Source organism: Poecile atricapillus, chromosome Z, assembly GCF_030490865.1.
Source record: "Poecile atricapillus isolate bPoeAtr1 chromosome Z, bPoeAtr1.hap1, whole genome shotgun sequence".
In the NCBI taxonomy this organism is placed as follows: Eukaryota; Metazoa; Chordata; class Aves; order Passeriformes; family Paridae; genus Poecile; species Poecile atricapillus.
Window position 1 is genome coordinate 308127 of NC_081289.1, and position 7727 is coordinate 315853.

The following is a 7727-nucleotide window of genomic DNA, read 5'->3' on the forward strand; positions in this document are numbered from 1 at the left end:
TGGCACGGAGCCCCCCCCCAGCTCTGGGTGTCCCTCCCTGGGGGACCCCCAACCCTCGGGGTGCGGAGCCCCCCCCCGAAACCCCATCCCTGGGGGTGTGGAGCTCCAGACACCCCCAGACCCCTCCAGACCCCTCCAGACCCCATCCCTGGGGGTGCAGAGCCCCCCCAGCCCCCCCCCCAGCCCCCATCCCTTGGGGGTGCAGAGCCCCCGAATCCCCCATCCCTGAGGGTGCGGAGCTCCAGACACCCCCAGACCCCCCCAGACTCCTCCAGACCCCATCCCTGGGGGTGCAGAGCCCCCCAGACCCCATCCCTGGGGGTGCAGAGCCCCCCGAATCCCCATCCCTGGGGGTGCGGAGCTCCAGACCCCCCCAGACCCCCCCAGACCCCATCCCTGGGGGTGCAGAGCCCCCCCCCCTCCGGAAATGCCCGATTTGGGGTCAGACCCCCTCCCCCCAGCCACAGGCGCCCCTTCCTGGGGACCCCCAAAATCCGGGTACGGGATCCCCCCCCACTGAGGACCAGCCCCCCAAATCTGGGGGATGTTCCCTTCCCCGCCCCCCCGGTGTCCCCCCTGTCACCCCCCGGTGTCACCCCCTGTCACCCCCCGGTGTCCCGTCATCCCCCGGGTGTCCCGATGTCCCCCCCCCGGTGTCTCCTCTGTCCCCCCCCTGTGTCCCGGTGTCCCCCCTGTCCCCCCCGGTAATCCCCCCGGTGTCCCCCCTGTCACCCCCCGGTGTCCCCCCTGTCAACCCCCCGGTGTCACCCCCCTGTCACCCCCCGGTGTCCCCCCTGTCACCCCCCCCGGTGTCCCCCCCGGTGTCCCCCCTGTCCCCCGCGGTGTCCCCCCCGGTGTCCCCCCTGTCACCCCCCGGTGTCACCCCCCTGTCCCCCCCGGTGTCACCCCCCGGTGTCCCCCCCTGTCACCTGCAGCTGCTGCAGGCGCTCGCTCAGGGTCCGGGTCAGGGCTCGCGCGTCCGCCCGGGCCCCGCTCGAACCGGACCGGGCGAGCCCCGGGCAGGGCCAGGGCCAGGGCCAGGAGCCCCACAGGGACACGCGGGGACACCGCATCCCGCCGCCTCTGCCCGTGGGGACACAGGGGACACGTGTCACCCCGGGGAGCCCCAAAAAACCCCCCCGGGACCCGCGGGGGACACAGGGGACACGCGACACCCCCGTCCCCTGGCGGTGATGTCACCGGGACGGGAGCGGGGACACGAGCGGGGACACGCGGGAAGTGGCGCTGCTGGCGCGGGGACTCCGGAGCCCGCCCGGTGTCACCGTGTCCCCGCCGGCACGTGCAGCCCGGGGCCGTGTCCCTGACGCCTTCCCGGAGCCCTTTGGCTCCTGTCACCGGGGCCACCACGGCCCGGCGGGTGACAGTGACAGTGGCGGGGAGGGGTGGGGGCAGGGTCCCCAGGGTTGTGTCACCTCCCTGGGGGACCCCTGCCCTCGGTGGGTGCGGGACACCGGGGGTCACCTCGTCACCCACTGCTTGAGGATGGGGGGCACGTGGGGACACGGGTGACACGGGGACAGGAGGACACGGGGACACGGGTGACACGGGACAGGGGGACACGGGGGAAGCCGAGGGGACACGGGGACAGGGGACACGGGGGAAGCCGAGGGGACACGGCGACAGGGGGACACGGGGACAGGGGACACGGGGACAGGGGGACACGGGGAAGCCGAGGGGACACGGGGACAGTGGCACTCACCGGAGCCTCGCGCGCACTCGCTGAGCCTGGAACGGGACGGTGCCGGCTGAGGGGACACGGGGACCCCCGCCAGACCCCCCCCGGTGCCACCACCCCGGGCGGCCGGGGGCGGGGAGGGCCCGTTGTCCCTTGGGTCACCCCCCGGTGTCCCCGCGGGGCCGGGGGACACGGCTGGTGGCACTGCCGGCACCTCGGGGACAGCAGGGCCGGGGGGACAATGACAGGGACAGGGACCCCCCCCAGACCCCCCCTGGTCCCCGCCGGTCCCCTGGGGAGGGGGGACACGGGGGACCCCCGGGGGGAGGGGCCGGGGGCGATGTCCCAGGGAGGGGGGCTGGGGACAGTGGGGGGGGGGGTCCTTTGGGGGGGTTGGGCTGTCCCGGTGCCGGGGAGGGGGTTAGGGGGGGGTCGGGGGGGGGTCGGGGGTGATCAGAGGGGTTCGGGGAGGGTCGGGGGGGATCGGGGGGGTTTGGGGGGGTTCGGGGGGGTCGGGGGTCAACAGGGGGGTTCGGGGTGGTTTGGGGGGGTTCGGGGGTGATCAGGGGGGTTCGGGGGTGATCAGGGGGGTCGGGGGGGTTCGGGGTGGTTTTGGGGGGGGTTCGGGGGAGATCAGGGGGGTTCGGGGGGGTTCGGGGGGGGGGGTCGGGCTCACCTGGTGGCCTCGCGGGTCCCGTCGGTCGCGGCGGTGGCTCCATCGCGCCGCCCCCCCCTTTATAGCGGCGGGGCCGAACCCCAAAGCGCTGCCCGCCCCCCGCCCCCCCGCCCCCCCGCGATGTCCGGCCGGGGTGTCCGAGTGTCCGAGCCGTGTCCGAGTGTCCGAGCCGTGTCCGAGCCGGATCCGAGCCGTGTCCGAGCCGTGTCCGAGTGTCCGAGCCGTGTCCGAGCCGTGTCCGAGCCGGGTCCGGCCGGGGGGGCCCGGGGGGGTCCCGGGGTGCGCGGGGTGGGGGGTCCCGGCTGCCTCCATGCGGGGCGGGGGTCCCGGAGCAGGAGGAACTGGGGGACACTGGGATGGCTGCGGGGGGGTCGCGGGGCTCTGGGGGGGGTCCGGGGGGGGTCCGGGGGGGGTCCCGGCTCCCCCCGCCCCCCCCCAGTCCCCTCCCCCCCCCCCCCGCGCATACGTGCCCAGGTGAGCGCAGCCCCGCGCGTGGCGGTGACACATCCCCCGCGCGCCCTGACCGCGGACACGCGCCCGTGTCCCCCTGTGTCCCCTCCCGTGTCCCCCTCTGTCCCTCCGTGTCCCCTCCCGAGTCCCCCTCTGTCCCCTCCGTGTCCCCTCCCGTGTCCCCCTGTGTCCCCTCCCGTGTCCCCTCCGTGTCCTCCCGTGTCCCCCTGTGTCTCCTCCCGTGTCCCCTCCGTGTTCCCCCGTGTCTCCCCCGTGTCTCCCCCGTGTCCTCCCGTGTCCCCTCCTTGTCCTCCCGTGTCCCCTCCTTATCCTCCCCGTGGTTCCCTCCGTATTCCCCCGTGTCCTCTCGTGTCCCCTCCTTGTCCTCCCGTGTCCCCCTGTGTCCCCTCCCGTGTCCCCTCCTTGTCCTCCCGTTTCCCCTCCGCGTCCCCTCCTTGTCCTCCCGTGTTCCCCCGTGTCCCCTTCAGTGTCCCCTCCCGTGTCCCCTCCGTGTCCTCCCTTGTCCCTCCTTGTCCTCCCGTGTCCCCCCGTGTCCTCTCCCGTATCCTCTTCCGTGTCCCCCTCCGTGTCCCCCCTGTCTCCCCCCCCGTGTCCCTCCTTGTCCCCCCGCGTCCCCTCCGCGTCCCCTCCCGTGTCCCCCCCGTCCCCAGGCACACACACCTGGCACAGGATGGGCACGGGGACAGGACAGGGACAGGGACAGGGACAGGGACAGGACAGGGACAGGACAGGGACAGGGACAGGGACAGGACAGGGACAGGGAAGGGACAGGGACAGGGACAGGACAGGGACAGGGACAGGGACAGGGACAGCACCGATGTTCTCGAGGCTCCCCGCTGTCCCCAGGGATGTCCCCGGGACCATGTCCCCCCCCCGGGCAGGGGACACCGCCAGGGGTGACACGGGGGAGGGGGGACCCCCGCACTGTCACTGTGGGGAGCAGGGTGGCTCCTGTCCCTGTCACCGCCCCGGCCCGAGATGTCCCCAAACTGTCCCCGTGTGGGTCCCCAGGCCCCGGGGAGGGTCGGGGTCCCCAGGCGGGGCTGTCACCGCCGGAGTTGGTGTCACCACGGAGGTGACACTCGGCAAACACCGTGGTGGCCCTTCCGGGAAGGCCGGCGGTGACACTGGTGACACCAGTGCCCGGCAGCCGCTGGCAGGGCCCCAGGTGCCACCGCCAGGACACTGGCGACACATTGGGGACACACTGGGGACACACTGGGGACACACTGGGGACACACAGCGTTCCCCGCGGCCAGCACGGTGACCTGGGTGACGTCACGGCGTGTCCCCCTCCCAGCTGGCATCCCTCGTGTCGCCGGGCCTGTCACCTCCTGGACAGCACCTCTTGTGTCCCTGTCCCCTGTCCCTGTCACCTCCCTGCCGGCACCCCTTGTGTCCCCATCCCTGTCCCCTGTCCCTGTCACCTCCCTGCCGGCACCCCTTGTGTCCCCATCCCTGTCCCCTGTCCCTGTCACCTCCCTGCCGGCACCCCTTGTGTCCCCATCCCTGTCCCCTGTCCCTGTCACCTCCCTGCCGGCACCCCTTGTGTCCCCATCCCTGTCCCCAAGCCGGTGTCACTCATGTCCCCGTCCCCACCACCGAGGGCCACCAGGGGGTCACCCGGCCACCCGCCCCTCCCCCGTCACTGGGCAGCGATGGGGACCCAAACTGGGAGCACTGGGGACCCCCCCGGCACTCCCAGTGTCACCCCCTGCCCTCGGGTGTCCCCAGTGTCACCCCCCGTCCTCGGGTGTCCCCAGTGTCACCCCCCGCTGGTCCCCGACCATGCCGGGAGCTGCGGTGGCCTCGTGCCCCCCTCCCCCTCGGCACTGCCCCCCCCACTGTCCCCGCTGTCCCCTCCCTGTCCCCAAAGGGCTCCATTGAGCCCCCGCACTTACCTGGGGTCCCCGGGGGTTCCCGCTGTCCCCTCGCTGTCCCCGATGTCCCCAAGGGGTCCGATTGAGCCCCCCCACTTACCTGGGGGTCCCTGGGGGTCCCTGGGGATCCCCGGGGGTCCCCGCTGTCCCCCTCGCTGTCCCCAAGGGTCCGATTGAGCCCCCGCACTTACCTGGGGTTCCTGGGGGTCCCCGCTGTCCCCTCGCTGTCCCCAAGGGTCCGATTGAGCCCCCCGGGGGTCCCCGCTGGCTCGGCCCCCCGCGGATGCTTTTTGGGGTAAGGGCTTCCTGGCTGGGAGGGACAGCAAGCCCAGACCGCAAAAAGACCCGAGAGGGGACAGGGACGGTGGCCCCGCGGTGGCCCCCCGGTGACAAGGGAGCGGTGACAAGGGAGCGGTGACAATGGAGCGGTGACAATGGAGCGGTGACAAGGGGGACACGCGGAGCCCTCGGGGTGGCCCTGAGGGGGGACACGGCCCCCGCCAGCCCCAGGCTGTCCCCTGTGCTGGGGGGGACAGGGGACGCTGCCAGCCCTGGGTGCCACCCCCCGTGTGCCCCTGCCGTGTGACACCTGTCACCTGCTGTGTGCCACCTGTCACCTGCGTGCGGCCCATGCACTGCCACCCCTGAGAGGTGGCACAGAGGGACAGGGACAGGGCACGGAGGGACAGGGACAGGGCACGGGGCGATGGGGGACTGGCACAGTGAGGTGACACTGGCACAGAGTGACACGGGTGTGACACAGAGCCACGGGGACACGGCGCAGAGCCATGGTGACATGGCACAGAGTGAGGTGACACGGCACAGAGTGAGGTGACATGGCACAGAGCCATGGTGACATGGCACAGAGTGAGGTGACATGGCACAGAGTGAGGTGACATGGCACAGAGTGAGGTGACACAGCACAGAGTGAGGTGACATGGCACAGAGCCATGGTGACATGGCACAGAGTGAGGTGACATGGCACAGAGTGAGGTGACACGGCTCAGAGCCATGGTGACACAGCACAGAGTGAGGTGACACGGCACAGAGCCATGCTGGTGTGACACAGAGTGATGGGGACACAGCACAAAGCACTGGGGACATGGCATGGGGTGACAGAGATGTGGCACAGGGTGACGGGACATGGCACAGAGCGATGGTGGCATGGGACAGAGCCGTGTCCCCAGCTCCTGCCAGCTCATGCTGGGTGTCCCCAGGCTCCTGTCCCTCAGCCACCACCAGAGCACCCGGGGATGGCATGAGGCCACCAGAGGAGCCATCGCTTGGTGTCACTGGTGGGACCAGTGCTCAGTGTCACCTCAGGAGCCATCGCTCAGTGTCCACCTCAGGAGCCATTGCTCGGTGTCACCAATGGGGCCATCGCTCGGTGTCACCCTCAGGAGCCATCGCTCGGTGTCACCAATGGGGCTGGTGCTGGGTGTCACCTCAGGAGCCATCGCTCAGTGTCACCTCAGGAGCCATTGTTCGGTGTCACCTCAGGAGCCATCGCTCGGTGTCACCAATGGGGCCATCTCTCGGTGTCACCTCAGCAGCCGAGTGTCTGTCCCCCAGCGCTGCAGGGCCGTGACCGATCCCATCCTCGGTGGCATTGGCTGAGTGGCAGTGCCCGAATTTGGGGTGTCCGAGCCGTGTCCCGGGGCTGGGGACAGGACACGCCCGCGGCTCCGGAGCTCTGTGGCTCTGTTGTCACTGTCCCCGTGGCTCTGCTGGTCACTGTCCCTGTGGCTCTGCTGGTCACTGTCCCCGTGGCTCTGTGTCCCCACGGCCACCCCGTGGCTCTGCTGGTCACTGTCCCCGTGGCTCTGCTGGTCACTGTCCCCGTGGCTCTGCTGGTCACTGTCCCTGTGGCTCTGCTGGTCACTGTCCCCGTGGCTCTGCTGGTCACTGTCCCCGTGGCTCTGTGTCCCCATGGCTCTGCTGTCACTGTCCCCGTGCTCAGTCCGGCTCTGTGGCCACTCCAGGGAGGTGTCCCCAGCTCGGGGTCCCGGTGTCACGGGTGTCCCCGAGGGCCTTTGCGGGGATCCCCCGTTGGTGGCACCCCGGGGACAGCGGGAAGAGGCCCCAAGGCCACCACCGGGCAGTTGGCTTCTCACTGGTGTCACCTGGGCCTGCACTGGTGTCACCGTCACCTGCAGCAGAGAACGTGTCCCCTGCTCCACGTCATCCCCACCCGTGATCCTGTCCCCACCCCATGGCCCTGTCCCCACCCCATGTCCCTGTCCCCATGTCCCTGTCCCCACCCCATGGCCCTGTCCCCATGTCCCTGTCCCCACCCCGTGTCCCTGTCCCCATGTCCCCACTCCCCCCTGTCCCCACCCTGCAGCCCCAGCACGCCGGGGACAGGGATGGTGACACTTTGCTGGCTGCCACCCCCAGCCGTGCGTCCCCCCCGGACCCGGCTGCAGCCAGAGCGGGACAGCCCGGGGGACACGGCTGAGGCCACCACACCCCTGTCACCCCCAGCCCGGGGGACACGGCTGAGGCCACCACACCCCTGTCACCCCCAGCCCGGGGGACACGGCTGAGGGCCACCACACCCCTGTCACCCCCAGCCCGGGGGACACGGCTGAGGCCACCACACCCCTGTCACCCCCACCCCGGGGGAGCCCGTTCGGGGGGATGAGGGGACAGAGGGGACATCCCTCGCTGGGCTGTGCCGGCGGGGACTTGGGGGTGGCTCCTCCTCACCCGGGGGTCCCCCAGAGCTCGGGAGGGGCTCAGAGGGGACAGGGGGGGTCCCAGAGGGTCCTTGAGCGCTGCCAGCAGCCGGGGCCGGGCGCAGGGGGACACTGGCGGTGGCAGTGGCGGTGGCGGTGGAAGTGGCAGTGGCAGTGGCGGTGACAGTGGCAGTGGCGGTGGCGGTGGCAGTGGCGGTGACAGTGGCGGTGGCAGTGGCAGTGGCGGTGACAGTGGCGGTGGCAGTGGCGGTGGCAGTGGCGGTGACAGTGGCCGTGTGTGGCACAGACCTTTCCAGATCTCCGCG